Source organism: Notechis scutatus, chromosome 1 (genome assembly GCF_049901735.1).
Source record: "Notechis scutatus isolate UNSWTSFEM ecotype Mainland chromosome 1, rNotScu1.2, whole genome shotgun sequence".
NCBI lineage: Eukaryota > Metazoa > Chordata > Lepidosauria > Squamata > Elapidae > Notechis > Notechis scutatus.
Genome location: NC_142009.1, coordinates 86,019,423 through 86,042,384, shown reverse-complemented (window position 1 = coordinate 86,042,384; position 22,962 = coordinate 86,019,423). Strand labels below are relative to the sequence as shown.

The 22,962-nt window shown below is 39.0% G+C and overlaps 1 protein-coding gene across 2 annotated transcripts in view; it reads left to right on the top strand.

Annotated features, from left to right (window-relative positions):
* Positions 1-505: 505 nt before the first annotated feature.
* Positions 506-22,962, top strand: part of PLEKHG1 (pleckstrin homology and RhoGEF domain containing G1) — a 120,918-nt gene continuing 98,461 nt past the window's right edge. Inside the window, exon 1 of one of the 2 annotated variants that reach the window (XM_087970129.1) lies at positions 506-994. The gene's annotated coding sequence lies outside the window, so the exon portion shown is untranslated. Of the gene's footprint in view, positions 1,007-22,962 lie in introns of both variants that reach the window. The other variant, XM_087970137.1, reaches the window with a different exon arrangement.

Below are 22,962 nucleotides of genomic sequence, written 5' to 3'. Positions count from 1 at the left end.
GTGCAAAACTGCTGCGCCAGAAAACTGCCATGAAACGTAATGCAAGAGAAAGAGGAAAATAATAAACGCATGAAGGGAATTGACATGTTTTCTGCATTCCTCAATGTAGCTACCATTTCCTTTAAACACCGAACCTCATCTCCCTCTCATCTCTTCCTTCTTCTGTGGGCCAGGCTGCTCAAAAGCCAGCTCGGGCCCCCAATCGACAGAGGGATGCCTGCCTCCATAGGATACCTAATAAATCGTGCCTCCGGCTGCTCATGCAGCAGAAAGTCCCCGGCTAAAGCCGTTGAATAATTTCTACCTCACAGAGTCCGAAAGAGAGGAGGAAGTTTAAAAGAAAAGGGGGGGTGGGGGCGCCCAGCACAAGCGCCCGGCGCGCGGGGTTAATACGGAGGGCGCGTTTTCACGGAAACCTCGGATCCGCCACAAATTAGCCTGGGAGGAGTTTCCCAGAAGAGAAAGGGGAGTTCGGCCAACCCGACGAAGCCAAACCTGAAGGGAAGGCGGACGAGCGGTAGCCGAGTGGTTGCTGCGCGTGCCTCGAATCGTTTCCCTCGACCAGCCCGCACCCCCACCTCTCCTCCCCACACATTTGGCTACGCTCCCCAAGGCGAGTCCGAGCGGTTCGTCGGCCTCTCCTCCCGCCGGGCGCGAGGTATTCCAGCTGCAGCCGGAGGCGAAGCGGGCCCTCCCCGAGGAGGGGCCAACCCGGCGAAGGCAGGAGAGCCGCCGGCGGAGTGGGGGGGGAGTCTTCCAAGCGGCCGCGCAAGCAACAGAGAGAGAGGGGAGGCGGCGCTGGAAGAAGGAGGGGGGGCGCCGGCAAAACGCTCGGGCGCAACTGACGCTTGAGGGGCGTCTGACTGACGGGGTGGCAGCTCTAGCGCTCCCCCGACACCGCTCAGCTCTTCTCAATGAAGGAGCGGGACTTTTTGGGTGCACTTGGGACCGGTTGCCAAAGCAGCTCAGCTTGGGACCGTCTGCAGTTGTCCGCGTAAGTAGCCGCGTTGCGTGGTGGTTAGGGGTGGTCGAGAATGGGGGCGAATCTGGTTTTGCTCCTGTTCTTTGTGGGTCCCCCTTCCTCTTGACCCCACCTGGGACGCGCTGACCCGGCTCCACCTGACCCTTCTTGAGACGCGCTACTCGTGAGTTGGCGCCTCCTGAGCAGCGGCGGCGGCGGTCGCCCCATTGTTTCTTGAGATGGGGCGCATGTGTGGAATGGGGAGTGGGGGGGGGGAATCGGCATTGTTCCTGCAGCTGCTTTCCCCGGGGAAGAGCGCTTCCGAGCTAGCGGGTCGAGCGGTTATTGACTGCAAGGAGTTTTGAACTAGCTGGAACCGGGGAGAAGAGAGAGGCCAGACAAAGCCAGAGGGACCGGCAGAAATGTGGTGCGGAGAGGCGGCGGCGGCGACGACACCTGCGTGTTTCTGAGTTCTCTGGGGGAGTCTTTCCCAGCTCCCCGGCCTCTCTGGCTTTATTGTCCTTTTCTACGGCATCGCTGATGCCCTTAAAGTCTCTTCTAAGGCTTGTTCCACACGAAGGGCTCGAACGGCAAGGGTTGAAATTGCGCGCACCCAGGTCAAAAAAGCTCGCTTGAGTTTCAAAGAAAATGCGCGCCCGGAGTTGGCCTCGCGTCTTTTGTTACCTGGAGCGGTTCGGGCAACCGGCGTCGTGCCGCCGAGCCGCGCTTTCAAAGCCCTTTTAACGCTGGGCGTGTTTAAAAGGCTAAGAAAGCAGCTGGCTCTCACCGTGGGATATTTTCTCTCTCTCTCTCTCTCTCCCTCTCCCTCTCTCTCTCTCCTTGTGCCCGTTCTATCCTGGAAGGGAGATTTTGTTTACACTTGCCTTTCTCTCCGCCTCTCCAGCCCTTCAGTTGGCTTGTGCACACACGCACACATTCTGTGTGAAAGATTGTGCTGGCTCTGCTTCCCGGGAATATCCTGGGAGAAGAAGGCAAGGTTTGCCAGCAGGTGGCTTGAATTGGCTCCCTGTGACAGGTGTGTATTGGCAATAGGTGTCTGCTAATAAGGGTGTGCACATCTTATTCATATGCTGGTGTGGATGTGCGTGTGAAGTACAGTAGTTCCATGAGCAGGGTTGCACCAAAGTTTTATAGAGCCTTCTTGAAAATCAGGTAAATATTATATTTCTTCTTGGAATGAGCATCTGTTCCTTTGATTTTCTTTTGGTACATGAAAGACATGGGGAAATTGTTGCCTATGCTAGGCTGTAAGACTGCTGAAAGAGACAGGCACTGTTTAAATACTACCAGCTGGGTTTTTTTAAAGTTACTATTCTTTCAGATTGTGTTAAAGCAGCTTCTTTGATTTGTGTTCAGCGTGCTTCCCTTGAACTTGTTTCAAGAAAAATTTGCAGCTTTTAAAGAAGAAAATTCTTTTGAAAGGTGGTTTGAATAAACACCCCCTTGGTAGTCCAAGCTTTGAGAATCACCACCTGTTGATTTGTCTAGACTACATTTTTGTAATGTTTTTGTGTTGTACACAAACCTTATATCTATTCTGTGGTTAAAATAAGTGGCCAGACAGCTGGGTGTTTTTCATGTTCTTTTTCCTTTGATAACAAAAGTCACTTTCAAATTCCAAATAGTTTATGAATATTCATCCCTACTGCTTCTTGAAGTCAATCTGTCTTTTAAAACTTATAGTTCTAAAATTCCAGCCACAACTTGGTTGCTTCATTCATTTCAAAAATTGATAGTGTAATATATATGAAATTTTTCAATTTCTTACCTTTTTAGCACCTATTTGATGTTTAGTTTTCTGTTTAATGAAAGAAGCTCTGGTGTATTGTGGAAAAAAAGTTGTATAAAATGAGAAATAACTTTAATGTTTGCTGACTTATCTTCAGAAATGGGATCCAATATCCACTGAATTTTTGGAAGCAGTAAGTGGTGAAGTTAGAACATGCCAATGCAACATTTTCTAAGAAATCTTGCCCTTTCAGATATTATGTGTGAACTATAAACGATGTGGAATTCTATCAAAAAAGAAAAAAGAATCAAACTGCAAAGATTTCTTAAAAAAAAAAATTGCCATAGCACTTGGAGAGTAAGAATCTTTGAAAAATGATAATTCTTAAAGCTGTTAAGCTGAAAGGAATGTTGGAAGGGTTATTTCTGCTTTATCCTGTCCTTTTCTTTCAGGTGCAAAAAATAAGGTGTGAGTGAAATGGATTCTACTTGTGGATTTATGTGCAGGAATAGTTCTTGATGCTTTATCTGTGACCCTCCATTTTTACAGGGGAAAAGTGAGCAAGTAAAGCACACCAATACTAAGGACAGTACTGGAAGAAATTTGCAAGCCTCATTAGGGTTGCAACCCAGGGATTCCACAAATTGCTTATTAAAGCAAAAGTTGGTTGGTTTTCTTGATCACAGCTCTTATTATCAGTGTTGGTATGGGTAGCTTAAAGTTGTGTTTCCTGGAATATAGCATTGATTCAAAGCATTCTTTTATTGTCACAAAAATTTGATGTATAGCATTCTGTTATTTCTGCATGTATATGGCCAAAAATAGGTTAAGACATTACCTGAGACATGGAAAATGAAAGATGGATGCACTCTTATAGGAAATAGTTGTGGGGACGTAGCATGTACCACTTACTAGAACATGTGAGATAGGTCTGCGGGCAGAATAGTTACTGTGCTTAACAAATGCAACTTAACATTTGAGAATAAATTCATGAATTCACTGAACAATCTCAAGCAAATTGCTGTTTCATTTAGTTCCACCTGCAGTTTAAAAACTATGAGTATTACTATGCTAACATTTTAAAAGTTTAGTTGTTATAAATGGCCTACTTTTTCCAAGGCTCAAACTAAAAAAGGAATTCAGGTAATCTCTTTTATACAATGAATATGAAGGCATAGTAGAATGATACAGCTGCTTTCAAAGTATATGGGGCCAGGTCCTCTGCTGATGTATATTGAACTCATCTTGTTTTGAAGAAAATGCCATGTATTCATCCACACATGTATATAATTCTTTTGCAGAAATATTAAAATGCCTAACTATTCCTAGAGAAGCACAGGAAGACAGAACTTTGTGGAGTTGTCTAGAATCTTTTGTTCCCAAACTGAGGAATTTTGCACTTCTAAAAGAAAATTGTAGTATACAAAATAAGTTTCAGATATGGGATACAAATATGGAACCTATTATGGACAACTTATTTTCTGTGATGCCTGAACCAAACTAGTACTATAGTTTTATTTTTTTCTGCTAAATAATGTCTAAGAAGACTTTAGTATTTTTCTGATTACTCACTGATATCGTGATTTTATGAGTCCATTAAAAAAAAGGTGACATGGAGGAAAATATATTTCCTTTTGGATGTGATGCCAGAGGCATGACTCATTTGTACTTATGATTATCTTCATTCACTGTATGTTCAAAGCCATATTATTAATTACTGATTGTGCTACTTTCCAATGAATTCCAATGAAGTTGGCAGTTTTCCACTGGCCATCTAGTGGACCAAAACTGTAAAAATCATCTCCACTGATTATTTTGAGAGTCAAACCAAGTATTGACAGAATGTAGGCACTTAAAATAATGACAGAAATATTGATATGTGAAGCACATAGTCCACATACATTTGCAAAGAATTTGATTGGAAATTAAAAACTACAGATAATGACTGTTTACTTGTGGATATGCTGGACTGATGTAAATAGTTTCCAGTTTGATTTGAACTCTTAAGGGTACAGCTCTATACCCATTTATTTGATTATAAGCAATGTTATTTAGGATTGCACTGTAAAAGATTTGAGCAGACATCTAGGGTTGCACTGTAAAATCCATAGTAAGCATGGATTCTAATGTAATCATGTAATAAGGTAGCTAGGAACCAAATGCTTCCCATTAATCCCTTGTTCATTTTCCTTTTGTATTTTGGATATGATATGTACCTGGGTGGTAGTGGAACATTTATGGTTATCAAATAAATTGGCTAGACCACAAAAGTAAAGCTTGGATTTGAAAATCTCTTCTCTTGCCAATGCTTTGTTTGACGGCTCATGCTCAGCTTAGCTGAGTGACTGAACTTAATCTGAGATATGAAATAGAATCTGAATGAAGTCTTCAATTTGGTTGCACCTTCCAAATTTAACTGCCCTTTCTTTCACTTCTCTTCACAAACTATCTGGCAACTGCCACATAAAAATTCTGCAGTCCATATTCTAAGTATAAATAGATGACACCAGAATAGGTGCAAGAAAGGCTAGTGCAACTCTACGAAGTAGGATATGTAGAACTCACTGTTTCAACAATGGTACTTTCAGGAGAACTCTGGAATGTTCTGTTTCCTGACTGGGCCGTGCCATACCTCTTCTAGACCATGTTATTCCAGAAGCAGCACAGTCATTTATGGAAGTCAAGTTATTTGATTTGGAAATGGTAGAATGACATCAATCTTGGAAAATCATGTTCTGAAGTTCTCTGAAATGCTCCATTCTAGACTTAAAAATAAATAAGTAGCAATCCTCTACTATATAAGTGGCTCCTGTTTGTGACTGCAACAAACGTGGACCATATTTTTAGAAGAACTTGATGATCTGCTCCCTTGTAGCTTTGAGTTATCTGAGTAGGGAAGAAGCTAACTTTTCATCCATTTCATCTGTCTTTGTCTTCAGGTTTCAGCAATGGAAAGGGGATTGGTCACCTGCCCAGGAGAATGTGGAGGACCATTTTCCCCATCTGCTTAGTGAGGCCTTCTCTTCAAGAGCAAGCCAGCTCATGTGTTCTTATTTGAATATAGTCTCTTGCAAATTTAGGTTCAAACTTGACTGAGCAGATTATGAAACCCAGCCATATAAGTGAGAACTAAAGAGAAACATTACAATAGGTAGGCGGTAGTCATTAATGAGCTTACCTTTGAAGTTGTGATACTTCTCTACGAAATGCTTAAGTGTTGACATTTTTATTTAGAAAAAAAAATCTAAATTGTGTTGTGTGTTTTACTTCTGAGTACATATTTACAGTTTGTGTTTGCTTTATATTCTAAATCAGGGTTGTCTAACCGTGGCAACTTTAAGACCAGAGGTGGTATTCAGCAGGTTCTGACCAGTCCTGGAGAACCAGTAGTGGAAATTTTGAGAAGTTTGGAGAACCGGCAAATACCATCTCTGACTGGCCCCGCCCCCATCTCTTCTCTGCTTCCCGAGGCCCAGCTGATCAGCAGGGTCTTTTGTTGCCCTGCACAGGAGAACGGAGCTGGAAAGCAGGTTCGTGGGGTGGAGAGGGAATGGGGGTTTTGCTGTAACCTTCCCCCAGGAGTGGGGGAGGAATGGAGATTTTACAGTATCCTTCCCCTGCTACGCCCACCATGCCACACCCACCACGCCACGCCACACCCACCAAGCCACGCCCACAGAACTGGCAATACATTTTTTTGAATCCCACCACTGTTTAAGACCTGCAGAGTTTAACTTCCATGCTGGCTGGGGAATTCTGGGTGTTGGAAGTCCACAAGTATTAAAGTGTCTAAGGTTGGACACCCCTGTTCTAAATGAACCTGGTCACTTGTTGGACCTGTTTTTCATCTGTCTTTTGATATACTAATTAAAAGCCAGTTGTAGATCTTGGACCAAAAAAAGACCACCTCCCGTGTAGAATATATGAATATAGCATATTGCACAGGGAAAGTGGGTGTTTGAAAGCCGCAGCCCAACTATCCCTTGCAGTATTTACTATAAACTGAAGTTAAAACAGCGATATCCTTTTCTCAAGGAGAAATTCACAGAAAGGCCTTAAGATCTTTTTCAGTTCCTTCCTACAATGCTTTATGATAATTCATAGCAAATAAATATTTGAACACATGTAATGAGCCAAAGGTTTAACTAGGATACAGTCTTTTATAATCAAATGCTACAAACATTATAAGACTTCTTCTCATGTCTGCCTTCTTATATACAGAGCACACAGCCCTTAGTTATTAAGGCTTGTGGTTCAGATTTCCACAACTGCTTGTGGTGCTGTCCTCTGGCTAAATTTATAATGGAATCCTATTTGCTGGTAGTAAAGTTAAATCTGGAAATGGCAGCTATGGGATACGTAAGTAATTGTGGTTGGAAAGGAGAAGGTTATAGCTGCCTTCTGACTTACTTTTATGATATTCAGGAGTCCTGAATTCATATTATACACTACATTTGGCTATCTTTGCTGGTAAAAGTTATGTTAAATATTTTGCATAGAACTTTTGAGGATATCAGGCAGGATCTAGAGTAATATGACTTTGTAAATTATATATCAACTTCTCTTTATGACAAAAGTATCTTAGGCTTCATGATGATTTTATATTTTAAAAACTGACAGTGGAAAGTTTAATTTTTGTCCTAATTCTAAGAATCAATTTATATAATCCACATTTATATTCATTCCATGGTGTCTCTTTTTTGGGTCTTTGGAAGGGGAGGCAATGAAGCAAACTGTCATAGTGCTGTATCAAACTACACAAGTTTAACAAAGATTTGATGTCCTCTTTAGAAGATCCATCTTCAGCCAGGTTTCACACAAAAGTAATGTAAATTAAATGGAAGCGTAACATGTCATTTTTCATATGTACCTCTTTTACAGTGGGATCACTTCAGAATATGGTCGGGAATGCAATCAATTCCATTACATACAAAAGTATCATTTAAGAAAATAACTTGGTCTGGTGTGGTATTTTGTAAATGAGGTTTTATGTGAGGAACCAATTTCAGAGTAGTTGACCCCATGCTTCACATTCTAAAGTGGTACGGTTCTTGCAGTTCTATGACACACATTTTTTGAAGATGACAGTCAGCTCAATGATATGTATGTACAAGAGATGTAACTTTTGCTCATGGAATATTTACACCTCCTAGAGATTTTGGTGAGTTAAATCTGGAGGCAAATTCATAAAGTAGGGTGTGAAAGGTGTAGGCCAGGGGTGTCCAACTTTAAGACTTGTGCAATCCCAGAATTCCCTGGGGGTCAAAATTATTTCTGCTGAAAAATAATGCAATATTAAAACCCAATCAATAGTAGCAATAAATCAACTGCAATTTTTAATATGGTAAATAAATTAAGGTTCTTTGGGAGTCCTTTGGGAGTTATCCAAAAAATTTTAAAAGTGAAAAGAGATACTAAGAGAAAAAAGTTTAAGAAAAACTGGTCTGGAAGTAAAAACTACAGGTCTTTAATGCCCTTTAAGAGACTTGGATAGTAATGGATGGATATTAATCCATAGTTTGGTGGTATAAATGACCAGTATATATGCCCAATGAATTATTTTGGTTTTTTTTCAATATGTTTTCATATCTAGCAATGCTATTAGTGGAATGGGTAATTGAATTATTTGTGTGATGTTGTTGTATTCTGATTTATACAAAATATATATTTTGTGCATACAGTTTGATTTCCAAGCTCTGCTTTCTGAAACTAAATCTGAATTTGGGGCATTCCTTTAGTGCAACAAATTATAGATTTGATTTAGCACCTTTAGGTTCCCATTGCTTAGCTTGTAATCCCTGATTTGGTGCAAAGAAAGTTTTGATGCTTGTACTTGGAATAGTTGCATTCAATAGTGGAAATGGCAAGATAGCATCTTTAGCCTGTAGTTCTTTTATTTGTGATTGTTAAAATTCAGAGCAGAAACATCGGCGAGAGCAATATTATTTTGATAGGTGAGAATAATTTGTAGTGTATTACATTCAGAACTCATAAAAGGTCTTGCTGCACCAGTCTGGAACCTAAATATGTCAAGAAATTTTATGTTGATACAGAATACTAGAAAGCTAGGTGGAAGTATCAATGCAAATGTGAGTTTGATACAATAAAATATCTATTGTGAGTGCTTTGAAGCCTATTACGTTACTGTGAAATCGTTATAGTCCATAAAATGTGAGAAAGGATTGGGAAATGCATGGCTTAGTTATGCTTGGCTTGAAAATTGTGGTGACTGGATTTGTTGATGATTTTTCATAACACGGGTGCACTGCTTCAGGTTACAAGTATTTCTTAATCTGTGTTGCCATAATAGGCTGAGCAGAGCTCTTGAGTATGAAACATAGCGCTTATTTCAATTGGGATATGCTGTTGGCAACGATCCCCAACCCAATCCTGCCATCACAAGCTTTATTTTTCTAACTGGGATTGTAACTGGCAATTAGAGGAAGTCCTCGATTTATAACCGTTCGTCTAATGATCGCTCAAAGTGACAAAAAAGTGACAAAGGACTGCTTTTCAACAGACTTTTGCAACATCCTCATGATCATGTGATCAAAATTCAGATGCTTGGCAACTTTTTCATACTTATGACTGTTGCTATGACCCAAGGTCACGCTGATCCCATTTTGGGACCTTCTGACGAGCAAAGTCAATGGGGAAGCCAGATTGCCTTAACAACCAGGTTACTAACTTGTCAACAGCTGTGACAAGAAATGTTGTAAAATGGGGCAAAACTCACTTAACAAATGTCTCACTTAACAACATAATTCTGGGCTTGTAATTGTGGTCGTAAGTCGAGGACTATCTGTAGTCTGAGAATGCTGCCAAACCTTTTATGCATAAGTCGTAAGTCGAGGAATATCTGTAGTCTGTAGTGCTGCCAAACCTTTTATGCACAAGTCTATTCTGTTATGATATTGACATTGGGCTCTGGTTTTTAAATGCATTGGACTCCAGGTCTTAGCTAACCCCCCCCCCCCCCCCCCCCCGGGGGGGGAGAGGGGGGGACCCAAAAAAGGGGGGGGGGGGATTTTTTGGGGGGCAAAAAAAAAAAGACCTTTTTTTATTGTGAAAACACGGTAGATCAGCAATATAATTTCAGTTTCATAACCATTTAATGCTTGCTGTACAGTGTATTTCCCAATAAATTCTCAGTTGCAATTAAGACTTAAATAATGATTTCATTGGACAAGTTGATTTGAAGTTCTCTGTAAGATGGCATAGGTTTTTGGTTTTTTGTGGGCATTGGCATTTTTATAGTAAAGCCTCCAGCATACTGAGCATCAAATATAATGCAGCTCTAGAATTGTGTCTACTGGGCAATCCGACACACTTTTGTTCCAGTCAGACACTTCCTGTTGCTTTTCTAAATAGTTTTCTTAGTCAAGAAGAGAACAGAATGAAATAGGCAAGATGTGATCAGTTACAGAAATGAATGTTGGGTTTGGAAAAAAAAATGGAGAGAAAAAGAACAAGCCATGAAAAGCTTCTGTGCATGAAGGCATGGAAATAGCTCATGATACAGTTAAGAGGAACGAGAACTGGCGTCAAGAAACTACTGGTAGAAAAAAAAGGCTGAGAAGCAGTTTGAAGAATGACATTTACAAGCCTATTTGGGAAGTACAGAATCGGTGCACACGAAACCTTCAGAGCATTATGCAAAACCACAGCTTGGAGGTATGGAAATGGAAAAGGCAACCTGCTTCCCCTTCATGAACCCCAATAAACCCAAACCAGCTGAGACAATAGCCATCTGATGATGATCAGTCCCAGTAATGAAGGAGGCAAGTTTTTTTTTTCCTGCATTGGTTATGTCTTTGATCAATTTATCAAAGCACCTGAAGGCAGGACAAAAAACAATGGATGAAAACTAATCAGGGAGAGAAACAACCAGGAACTAAGAAGAAGAAATTTCCTGACAGAGCAATTAATCAGGGGAACAACTTGCCTCCAGAAGTTGTGAATGCTCAAACACTGAAAGTTTTAAAAAAGAGATTGGACTGTCTGAAGTGGTGTTGGGTTTCCTGCCTAAGCAGGGGATTGGACTAGAAGACCTCCAAGGGCCTTTCCATCTCTGTTATTCTATTCCAATTATATCAATCTTTGTCAATACAAGTAGTCCTCGACTTATGACCACAGTTGAGCCCAAAGTTCTGTTGCTAAGCAAGACAGTTAAGTGAGTTTTGCCCCATTTTACAACTTTTCTTGCCACAGTGGTTAAGTAAATCACTGCAGTTGTTGAGCTAGTAACACAGTCGTTCAGTGAACCTTCCCCATTGACTTTGCTTGTCAGAAAGTCACAAAAGATAATCTCCTGACCCCAGGACACTGCAACTGTCATAAATATGAATCCGTTGCTATGGACCTGAATTTTGATCATGTGAACGACGGGGGATATTGCAATGGTGTAAAAAATGACCGTAAATCACTTTTTTTCACTGCCGTAGTAACTTAGAACAGTCACTATTATACCGTTGTAAGTCAAGGACTACTGGTATAGAGAAAGAGACTGAGGAGGAAGTAGATACTATATCGATAATGATTTCTTGTTTATCACAAGAAAAAGAGAATGCCTGGGTACGTCTTAGAGGCCTTGAATTGACAATTGTTCAAAACAGGATGCGAGGCCAAATAGGACTTCAATCTAATCTTAAAGAACTGTTGTTTTGTTCTTTTATATTCTTGCCTGAAGAAAGTCCACCAGACTATCCCAACATCGGAGCCAAGAATCTTGAATTTATGTTTCTTTCTCAAAGTTACCACACAAATAAATAGACACAATAGCTTCTCTCTGATCATGCAGAGCACAAGAATACCTTGGAAAGTTTTGAAAACCTCTTTTTGGTGAATTCATCCATGGCTTACTTTGTTATAGCAATGTTTGTTTCTACAAGTATGAAAGAAAATATTGCTGTTTGCTGTTTGTATTGTATAACTTTCCAGCAAGAGGGAAGGGGGGGGGGGAAACCTCTTACTATAAAGCTTACTGTTTTAATCATAAATGGTGTTTTTAAACTTTTGGAGAGGGACTTTTTATGGCTTTGGGAAGTCTGCGCCAAAGATATTAGAAGATCAGTGGCGTCTCTGTTCCAAGAATGGCATGGCTGCTGGGAGCACCTTCTCAGTCTGAAAAATCCAGTAAATGTGTAGGAGGCCTCTGTAAAGCTTGCATCTAGTAGAAGGGCCTGCAGCCTTTTGCCACACAGGAAATCAACTGCAGATGGATGAAACAGTTTCAATTCCAAGTATATGGGCATTTTAAAAAACCTGCAGTGTTTCTTCCTTATCCAGGTTCTTACCTTGAATAATGACTTGGAAGACAGAGAAAAAGAACATTAGGGTTTTGCTTTGTTTTGTTTTTAGTACTCCTTGGAGTAGAATTTACATTACTTTGAAGGTTATTGTTAGGAATGTAAGTCACCTAACAGTTGGGTTGGAAAATATATAAACCAGGATAGACCATTTTAATACTGTCTCTTTAAGGAAATGCTAAAATTGTAATTGGCTGTGGTTCCTCAAACGGCCATAAGATGGAGCTAGAAACCTGGGTTGTTCTGTTTTCCTGTTGCTGAGAGTGTGTTCCTGCATTTCCCTATTGACTATTGCTGATCATCATTATTCTTGATTTGATGTAAGTCTGTTACTGAACTGTTTTTGATACTGGACTTTGTTATTTGGATTATCCCTGGACTGAAAACTGACTGCTTTAACTGTGAATGACTTGGACTGCTTGTTGAACTTTGCTTAACGGTTTTGCTGTAAGTAAAAACCTACATTTTACTATACAGTGTATCTGTGTGCTGGTTGTGTGTTATTCCTCACTACTCTCACTACGTCTCCCTGTGTGTGCTCATTCTCCTAACGGGGAATTACCTCAACAGTTATGTAATATATGCAGCTCAGAACCCACGTGAGGAAAAATATCTTTATTAGAAATATAATGATAACCCTCTGTGTCTGTGGAAGAATTTTGATGCTATCTTTGCATGGCACTTTTAGTTTAACCAAAGTTTATGGAATCTAGTTTCCTGGCTATACATGAAATGCGCAGTACGCACTAGGTGTTTTTACAACTCCATGAGTTTAATAATTTACTAGGTTAAAATGTGGTTGGTTTGTGATTCAGGGTGCCCCACATGAATACTGTTTCTCTGTATTTTGGGCACTATTTTAAATCATCATTCCAACTTTTGATACGTACATTCAGGTCTGAATTAGTTCAGACATGAGGCTGAATAATGGTGTCACAATACAAGAATGAACCTACCTTGCTACTGGCGGTCCTTTTCTTGGAACTTGGCCTCATCCTGATATGTCCACAGTATAATAATTGGAGCCTGGTCATTAGTACTTTGAGTACCAAAGTGCTTTGAGTTCTTTGTTCCTTTGATTTGTTTGTTTAATTTCTGGTTGTCCACTAATCATTACTAAAGTTTTTTTTTTTTTTTTAAATGATGTTGAGATGGCACTATGGTTAATCAAAAACGTAAGTGGGAGAGCTTGATTTCAGAGCTGCAGTGGAGAGTGGGATACATAATACAGTGCTAGAAAAGATAGTTGGGCTCATTCTTGTAATGCTAAAGACAAGGAAGCAACTGTTTGCTGGCTGCCTTTCTGGCAGCTGCCTTTCTTATAGTTTTAGGTTTTTGAAGGCTCTTGGAGTGATGAGGGATTTAAGAGCCACAGGTGGGATGGTGTTTGCCTAGCCTGGGGTTCAGTCATTGAGCATTATTGCCTGAACACATCTACAGTAAATATATAGTCAAGAAGATCAGGGATATAATGATCCAGATGTTTTGGAAGCATCCATCACTTACATGGTGTGTAAGTTCAAAAATTATTTCATGATTATGATCCTTGGCATATCCCCCAGACTCTGCTTGAAAGATTGTGCTCCCTTTTCACCACTCGGCAAACTATAATTCCAAGTTTGTACACACAATGCAGAAATATTATAATGAATCAAAACAGTCAGATATAAAAAAGAATACAGTTGGCAATATCATTTATTTTATGTTATTCAGCTTGCTTGGGTGTTATTTGTTGATTTTGGTTTAAGTCCTAGATTTACAAAAAGAGGCCATTTGATATTGGAAATGGAGAACACATGATAGATGTTTTACTTGCCATTTCATTAATGTTCAATATATTTCCTTTCTTCATGACTAGTTTCTCCAATTGGTTTAATGGGTCAGTGGTTATATTTTCTGCAATCTTACATCCTATAATAAGTTCAGTGTGGAGCATTTTCGTTCGTAATATTAAAGCATATTGCCAGCACCCAGCAAGCATTATTCAGTTTATACATATAGATTATCCTCATAAACCATGGTCTTGTTATCTGTGATTTTGTATTATCACAGAAAGTATGTCTTGTTATTTTCAGACTAGGGATGAACTTTGGTTTCTGTTCATTATTATTTATTGAAACAATCCCGGATCTATTTAGTAAAAAATATTTGGTTTAAAAGTGCTTTTTCCATACATATTTCTAAAACATGTTTTAATGTTAATTATGACCTGTGGTTGTGTATGGTAGTGATATTGGTTTCATTTTGCTGTAGAACCAGGGGTGGGTTTCTACCAGTTCTGTCCACCTCTGTAGAACCAGTAGTTCTGAAGAACAGCAGACATAGAACTGGTTCTATGTCTGCTGATGTTTTTGCCCACCCGCCCACCTGGGCTCTTACCTGATCTTTATTTCCTGATTTTTCAACTTCAGCTGCCAAACGAGGCACAGCTGCAGTTAAAAAAGCAGGAAAAGAAGGCTGTTTCAAAGGTTGCTTCTCTGCACACAGCATGCTGATGATGATTTCCAGGTGCGCGGCTCACAGCATGCAGGGAAGCTCGTAAATCCCGAACCAGTAGTTAACCCTGTCGTATCCCACCCATGTGTAGAACATTTCCTAATTTGCAGACACATTTTCTCGGTTCTTGGTGCCTTATTTTCATGAAATTATCTTCATTAGGTTTAAAAGTGGCATGGTGGACTAGTAGTGGAAACACTCGCTTCCCACTCAGAAGATTGAGAGTGCAATTTTAGGGAGTGGCAGATGTTTCCCACACTCAGGGTGCACAGAAAAAAATCTGCTGTGAACTCCATATAGGCATCAGGAAGGATAATTGGTCCAATAAATGCTCATTTTCATCCAGTCGTTCTGACTCTATCCCGAATAGGAACTAAAGGATCATTTTAAAAAAATCATTAGGTTTAAATTACAACTTTGATCATGAAAGTATGTTTACAGTTTTTGGGTGTCACTGGTTAATGTCTTTCGCCACATGCATCTGATAGGAGTTTGTGAGCCCTTGGTGTTTATTGGAAAAGGGGTGTATATAATATTGCCGCCCATAAGCTTGTTGTAGCAAACAGTTTTGTAAAAATAAAATGTGATACCCATTTTTCCAGCCACTTTTCACTACAGTACTATGATATAAATTAATTTCCTGATAATTTATTTGGAATTAATTGACAGTTTTCTCTTACATACACATAAATACTCACACTATATGCTTTCAGGAGAAGCAGAACACCAAGAAACCATTTTAATGTGTTTCTTTCATACTAGTTACATAGTTTCTGTTTATCCAGCACCTATTCACTTTTGCTTTTTTTCCTCTTAGCAAGTAGACATTCTTAAATATCACATTATTGCACTTTTATGTTTCTATGGATATATATATATACACACATACATACATATACGTGTGTGTGTGTGTGTGTGTGTGTGAAGTTCTGATTTCCATTTACAAAGGTTGGGAAAAACCCACTCCTATAGACAGCTGTTTTCAATTTTTTCCAATACTTTTTTCTTAAATCACATACCACTTATTCCTTTTTTTAACCAGCATTTGCATATCTAAAATTTCTTGATCCATTTTATTGTCTTTATTAAGTCTAATAACAAGGCATGTAAAATCATGTACTTGCTCTAGGTTTTTTTGAAATGTTTATTTATTCCATCTGGATGCTTCTCATTTGAGATATTTGGATTCCATTTGGAATATTTAGATTCTATTTGGAATATTTATTCAATTTATTCCATTTGGATGCTTTCTGACTCCCATCAATCCATGGGTGACTCAGAAGCCTCAAAAACAATGAATACAAAAAAATTAACCAAAACAAGTACTAAAATAATTTCAAAATAATCATAAGATAGCAATCTAACTACAAAGCAAATGTCCACCTTGTATATCTTGCAGTTGTATACTCTATTTTTGTATTAGTAAAAATTATTTTGATACTAATTATTTAATATCCATACTTGTTGTAGCATACAATCAATTTGTACACCACCACAGAGTAACTTCTTATGATATAGGTGGCCATATCAATTTGATAAGTAATGTAATATTTGCTGCAAATCATTTGGGTTCTTGGCTAACAATACGGCATTATCTGCATCGAAAAGTATTCTACATGCATTTTCACATCCCCAATCAAAATACCTCTAACATCATCACAAACATTCCTTATTTAAAAATATATTACAGGATTTCTTATTAGTTAAATTATGCATTAAATATAAATTAAGTAAATGCATAAAGCATACATCCTTTTCATACTGTCAGCTTAGTGTTGAGTCACTCATTACCAAGGGTTCTATTTTTTTTTATTCATGTCTGTCATGAATAAAAAATGACATTTAATTCAAGCTTATTCACTTTGTCTTATGCTTTCTCTAACTCAGCAGACTTGCAGTAAACTTATTTTCTCATAATCCTACATTTATGAATGACTGAGAATCAACACTGAATACCAAAAATCTGATCTGCACAGCTCTTGTATTGGCAAAGAGCTGCACTGCTGTTAAAAACTGGTTTATTATTGTCACTTCTCTTACTCTTGTTAGGCAGAGTTCTGCCAAATACTTTTTGAGGCGTATTTAACAGTTTAATCCCCCTGTAGCTTTTGCGCTCACTCTTTCTGCCTTACTTTTTGTATAGGAGAATGATAACAGCATTCTTTCAATAATCAGGCACAGATGCAGCCTTTACATATATACTAAACAAGTCATAACAGCCTCTCTTTAGCCAAACCACATTTATATTTTACTATTTCTTCGGTTGTCCCAAAAGTGCTTTTTCAAGAGTCAACAGGATTTTCTGGTTTTTCTTTGAAGATGTTTTGCTTCTCATCCAAGAAGCTTCTCAGCTCATTTGTCTTCAGTTATACCATTTGCAGTTAGCAGCCTTGCTCTTTTTCAACATCATTATGCCATTCATGATGTTCATGCTGGGCTGGGGGATGCTAATATTTAAAATATTTGTTTCAGTTCTATACAGGGATGGGAGCTGACCGGCATAACAACCGGTTCGGGGAGTGCGCGCATGCGCAGCAAATGTGCGCTGCATGTGCATGCACTACTGGCTCTGGCAAGCAGTTATCTTCTCCAGCTGACGAGTGGCACTCAGTTGTGCCACGCAAAACAGCTGAGGAGGAAAATGCAGCCACTAAAGGACATCCTAGAGCCCAAGCGGGTGGGTCGGCCAAACAGCAGACAAAAAACCTTGTCCCAGCGAACTGGTTCAGTGTCAGCTGCTCTTCGGAGCTATCGGTTCTATAGAACCTGACCGAACCAGAAGGATCCTACCTCTGGTTCTATCTATAATTATTATTTATATGCCGCCCGACTCCCAGGGACTCTTTTGACATAGCACTCTTGTCTTCTAACAAATGTCTAAATGAAAAGCTAGGTAAACACTGCTTCCTTTCCAGTTTTATTCCAAACTATTTAATAACTTTTATTTTTTATTACATTTTTTCTAGACTCTCCTGTTTTAAGTCTCCTTTCTCTTTCTCTTTCTTTAGATCTGTTCATTCATGAAGGTTTAGTCTATTTTCTAACACAGGATTTGTATTTTTTTCTTCTTACAATTCTCCTACTTTCTCTCTCTTTTCCATTCTTCCCAAGATTCAATCTCAAATACTCTAATAATCTCCAAATACCATAATAATCTGACATTCAAAACATCTAATCAGTTTTATAACTTTTATTCCTCTCAATTTTTCATTATAAAGAGGTCAATCATGCTTTTAAGCTGTTATTCACTTCTTTGTCATGTCTATATACAGACATGAAGCTTAAATCATATATTCAAAATAACCTGACCTTTTCTAAACAAAGATCCACTAAATATTACCATATTTGTTCATTCTTAGATCATGATTCAATCCTTTTTCTGCATTGTCTCATCTTCTGCCCATCCCTTTGTTTACATCCCTTTTTCTTGTCTGATGGCACCCTACCAGAATATTGCAATCCCTCCCACAGAACTCATATCTGATATTATCACCATTCATTGCAACAACATGCCAATCTTACCAATCTATTGATTCCTACTTTCATATGTACTCAAAACTAGAGTTCATAATTCCTGTCATACTTCATAGACCTTTAGTTAGACTTGTATTATCACTGTCCTGCATGTACCCCATTGTACCCCACCCATCAGATCGATTTATTCAAATCTGTTATATCCTTCCCCTTTCTCTTAATTTTAAAGACAATAGATGAAATATGATCTTTTATCTATTTTCTTTGTTAACTATCATTCTTTCCGATTTACTTTTCTGGCTTACACTGCACATTGCATCTTCATTTAAGAGGGAATTCAGGCAAAATTTAAATTTCAAAAAAAAACTAAGCAGGTCTCCTTGCCATCCCAAGACGAGGCACTCAGCGGCCCCGCTGCACCGCTATTGATTTGCAGCACACATCATGATCTTCTGGTCAATGAAGACTTCCTAAATCTCTTCAGGAAGTTAGGTTACCAGCCTTAATTGTACCTGATCCAAGCCTTTTGAATGTTCTAAACAAACTGGATTGGAAACAGATCCCATGCTTACAATTTTCTCAAAGAGATAGAAGGAGAAGTGTGATTTTTGCATATTCTCCGTCCCCCATACATTCAATAAGCTTTGCTGTGGTGTGTTGAATGAGGACCTCTGGGATTAAACTTGGGAGTTGTTCCAGGAGATTGAAGAAGGAAGAAGAAATCAGTAGGAACAATCTTTTTGTCCTTTTCCCATAAGTAGCACCACAAATATAAAGGTTATACTTGATCAAAGAGACAGTATTTGGCGGCGGGGGGGGGGTTGCTCTCAATTGTGAAAGAATTACTCAGTTTAATATAGCTGATTGTAGTCCCCATCAAGATAGGATTTAATGTAGTTAATCTGATTTTGGTTTAGCCTTCTCTAGGATGTAACAGGATCTGGCCTGTTTGGTGCAGCAGTACAAGATTCAATAAACAGCTTAAAAAGATGGTTGTAGCTTCAAATGCCTGCCTTTGAGATCACCTGTTACTCTTTGTGTCTCTCAGGTTTAGTTACTTACTAAATGTTATGATGATCTCCTATTTGTATACTGGGAAGGGATAGTGAAAGCATTTTAGGCATTTCTTGTGCTTCCCCCTCTCAATTCTGGAATTCCATCATCTGGAAAACTGCCAAAACATAAGCTGCTTTCCTCTTGGATTCAATCATTACAAAATAATTTGAAATCATAACAACCATAGTTTGAGCTTTCACATATTCAATGAGCAAACTACTGAATACCTGTTCTTGTTTTCTGTTTGCTCAGGTATTGGAGCCTCCATTATGCAATGAGTTCACAAGCAAGAAGTCTTTATAATAAGTAAAGAGAAGAGGACTTTGCCAGTGTCTTGTTATTTTGACATTAGGGCAGACTATAATCTGCACGAACTGTATATTGTTCTGTCTGTTGTGTTATACTAACCCAACTTGATAAATACTTCTATTACCCTCAGTGGCACAGTGGTTAAAGTACAGTACTGCAGGCTACTTCTGTTGACTGTCGGCTGCCTGCAATTTGACAGTTCAATTCCCACCAGGCTCAGGGTTGACTCAGCCTTCCATCCTTTCAAGGTCAGTAAAATGAGAACCCCAAAATTGTTGGGGGCAATATGCTGACTCTGTAAACTGCTTAGAGAGGGCTGGAAAGCACTATGAAGCGGTATATAAGTCTTAAGTGCTATTGGTATTGCTCTGAATCCTGGAGCAAAAAAAAAGGGGGGTGATCTGAATATGGGAGATGTTAATGTACATTCTTTTCTATTGGTAAACTGATTTTTGATCAAACTGCATATCATTGGTACTTTGAACCTCTGAAGGGGATAAGACCTATTAGGGTAGTCTGCCTTAGGAACCTGATGCATCCAGAGGATTTCTAGAGAAAGCTTCAGGGTTTTTGTGATAGTTTGATTCTATCTTGTACCTAGCTGAGCTCTGAAATAGACGGCCTGGTCTGATGATTTGAGGATCCTCTTAGACTTGAAGTTCTTGTTAAAGCAGCACTAATATCAGAGGTTACTGTACTACGGTAGGTGATTCTGGATATCTGGTTTGAACATTGAGAGAAAGAGTTAGTTCCCCTTCCAGGTATGGAAAGATGTTCATGTGAGCCCTGGACATGTCCCTGACCTTGCCCCTCTTTGGGTTCTGGAAAGCCTTTAAAACTATTTTATTTAAGGGAGCCTTTGGGGAAAATATGCAACTTCATTTGAGTATAGAGCTGCTAATGAATCTGCTCGTATTATTTTGTGGTATTGCTCTTATTTTTTTTCTGTAGCTACTCACCAGTATTTTTTGTATGGATGGTTTTTAAAAAATATTGTTAAATAAATAATGTTCTTCCTCATTAAAGTGTCATGTAGCTAAAATAAAGGGGGAAAAAATACTCTGGCTTCTCTTCAAATCGTATAAATCTTCTGCCTTTTACTAAAGGAAAAATAAATAAAGGAATAAGAAAATGTGGCTTGGAATCCTGATTATTCACAATAACAACACATCTCTAGAAATGCACATGCTGTTATTAAACATCTTAAGAAAAAAGGGTAATATTTAAGACATGTCAAACTTCTTGTTAGTTGCAGGGAAGCAGATGGCTCTTTTCCTGTGACATTTTCTATTGTTACAGTCAAATGATGTGGGAAATGTGTACACTTCCTTTTGTATCCAAGAGATAGAGATTCTTAATTAGTGACTGCTTATATTTGCTGACATAAAGGAAATGAATGGGCATTTGTGATTGTTGCACATCTGTTGCTTTGTCTTAAGCATCCTGTTCTCTGGTGAACTGTCTTCAAGATACCTTTTCAGTGGTCATGAAACCCAGACATCTGTTTGTGTTCTTTACACAGCTGGCCTTGTGTGGGCAGGGCTTGAAAGTTAAGTGTGTTCTGGCCTCTTAATCTGGGGGTGGGAGACCACAAATTGGGGAATTTGAGGGTGGAGTCAAAAAACTTCTGAGAAGAAGGCAGTGGCAAACTGCTTTCACAATCTTGCTAAGACAACTACAGTACTTGGAATGTATAGGTAGTCCTCAACTTACAGCAGTTCCTTTAGTGACCGTTCAAAGTTATAATGACACTGAAAAAAGTAACTTACAACTGTTTTTCACACTTACAACCATTGTGGTAGCCCCATGGTCACATGATCAAAATTCAGATGCTTGGCAACTGACTCATTTATGATGGTTGCATAACGGGGTCGTGTGATCACCTTTTGTAACCCTCTGACAAGCAACGTCAATGGGGAAATCAATTTTATTTAACAACTGTGTCACTAACTTACCAACTGCACTGATTCACTTAAAAACTGTGGCCAAAAAAAATTGTAAAATGGGGGAAAGCTCACCTAATGTTTCACTTAGCAACAGAAATTTTGGGCTCAGTTGTGATTGTAAGTTGAAGACTATCAGTGATTGACTGAAACATTGCCAATACAATTATAAATGAGAGACGTTTGTTTTGTTGTGATCCCAGGTTAATTATAAAAATAGCATGCTAAAAATCTCTGAAGTAATTATAGCCGCATAATAGTGTATATTTTAATAGTAGACCTGTGAAGCCATATATATATATATATATATATATATATATATATATATATATATATATATATATATATATATATATTTTTCTTAAGTTTGGTCCATGTATGGCCTTCAGCTTTGTTGGTATTTTCCCGTCATAGTAGTGGTGCTTTAAAGTTGTAGCAACGTTCAGCAGAATCTCATCTGCCATCATCAGGCTTTTGTATATACAAATGGACAGAAAAGACTACGAAACAAAATTGACAGACCTACTCCAAGACTCACATACAAACCCATAAACACAGACCCAACCACATATCTGGAAAAATTAACCAAGAAGAAAATTATAACCAGCCACATGAGCAAAGAGATCCAACAGATGATCATCCCAAGAGAAAATCTCAGATGCCCCAAACTATCGGCCTCCCAAAAATACACAAAGAAGGCATACCTCTCAGACCCATAGTCAGCTCAGAGGAGCACCACTACAAACCTACAAACACTTAGCAAAACAGCTACAGCCCCATGCTGAAACAGCAGCTTCACATGTACAAAACTCATACCACTTCTTGGAAATGATCAAAGATCTACATGTGGAGCAAGAAGATCTGCTTGTAAGTTTCGACGTGGTTTCACTATTCACTCAAGTCCCGATAAAGAGACCCTTGAAATCATCAAAAATAAATACCAACCAGCTAAACACCTCATGGAACTAACAGAACACTGCTTAACCAACACATATTTCATATACAAAGGACAAAGATACAAACAAATTGAAGGAGCCCCTATGGGATCACCACTGTCACCCGTCATTGCAAACCTGTTCATGGAAGAATTTGAATCCAGAGCCCTGGCCAATGCCACCCACAAACCCAAACTATGGTTAAGATACATCGATGACACATTTGTGATTTGGCCCCATGGAAAAGAAAACCTAAACAATTTCTAACACACCTAAACAGCATACACCCCAAAATCAAGTTCACCATGGAAACGGAAACAAACAAACAACTACCATTCCTAGACGTACTAATCTACAAAAAAACAGATGGCACACTAGGACACACATACCAGAAGAAAACACACACAACGCTACACACCACCCAGCACAGATAAACCTGGCTAAAACACTATACAGAACAACTGGCAGACAAGACACACTTACTGAACTATGCACCCTGACAGTACTGACAGCCAACGCTCCACAAAGCAAATCACCAGCTTGATCCACAAAAACACACTGAAACATAATAGAAACCCAGAAGATGAACAGACCATACATACATAAGAGGTATAGACAAAATTAGTAAGGTCTACAAAGACATCACATCAGGACTGCCTTCAAAACAGACAGAAAATAGCGCCATCGCACCCCAAAGATAAATTGACCTGAAACCAAGGATATACGGTCC